At 48.1% G+C, this 1062-nt stretch overlaps 1 long non-coding RNA gene across 1 annotated transcript; it reads left to right on the top strand.

Annotated features, from left to right (window-relative positions):
• The first annotated feature begins 108 nt into the window (after positions 1 to 108).
• On the top strand, positions 109 to 543 carry LOC113471702. The gene is made up of 2 exons (XR_003394296.1): positions 109 to 263; positions 412 to 543. It is a non-coding gene; the product is annotated as an uncharacterized LOC113471702 (long non-coding RNA).
• The last annotated feature ends 519 nt before the right edge of the window (positions 544 to 1062 follow it).

Below are 1062 nucleotides of genomic sequence, written 5' to 3'. Positions count from 1 at the left end.
AAAAAATGAAAATCATTAGCCAAACACAAAAAAAAAAAAAAAATTTTTTTTTTTTTTTTTTTTTTTTGTCTTTCATCTTACCTCCAGTAGTCCGACAGCAATGGACAATGCCACGCCGGTAGACCGCAGCGCTCTCTTGCCCTGATGCACGGGCCACGGGTCCTTCTGCAGGCCGCCTAGTAGATCTGTTAGCGACATCTCGCACGCCTCCACGGGCTGGAGAAACTTGTGTACGGGCGGGGTCGGGGGCTGGCCGGGACGAGGTGCCGGGGCGGGCGCCGACATGGAGTACTTGCCTATGCGCAACATTTCCTGGAGACGCTGGGCGGGAACGTCTTTCGTGCCGCGGAACACGTAGCTCCGCGAGATCCCTTCACAGCCTAGCTCATGCACCTGGCTGGCCGGGACGAGGTGCCGGGGCGGGCGCCGACATGGAGTACTTGCCTATGCGCAACATTTCCTGGAGACGCTGGGCGGGAACGTCCTTCGTGCCGCGGAACACGTAACTCCGGGAGATCCCTTCACAGCCTAGCTCATGCACCTAGAAAATAAATACATATTGAAATGAATTTAATACAACTTTTCTCTAATATGTATCAATAAGTACTGTATGAAATGTATTGTACAGCATCATTTTAATACAATAACATGGACCTCCTAAGCTAAACTCTAGGGGGCTGGCCGGGACGAGGTGCCGGGGCGGGCGCCGACATGGAGTACTTGCCTATGCGCAACATTTCCTGGAGACGCTGGGCGGGAACATCCTTTGTGCCGCGGAACACGTAACTCCGGGAGATCCCTTCACAGCCTAGCTCATGCACCTAGAAAATAAATATTGAAATGAATTTAATACAACTTTTCTCTAATATGTATCAATAAGTAAGTACTGTATGAAATGTATTGTACAGCATCATTTTAATACAATAACATGGACCTCCTAGGCTAAACTCTAAGGGAGGGACAAATTGAGAATTATTATTTATTATGGAACTTGATCTGACACATTATCATGCACTCAGATAAGTAGGTACTGTGTCATGGACGTGATGGCTCAGAAAAAAA

Source organism: Diaphorina citri, unplaced genomic scaffold, assembly GCF_000475195.1.
Source record: "Diaphorina citri unplaced genomic scaffold, Diaci psyllid genome assembly version 1.1 scaffold2831, whole genome shotgun sequence".
In the NCBI taxonomy this organism is placed as follows: Eukaryota; Metazoa; Arthropoda; class Insecta; order Hemiptera; family Psyllidae; genus Diaphorina; species Diaphorina citri.
This window is presented reverse-complemented; position numbering and strand designations above follow the sequence as displayed.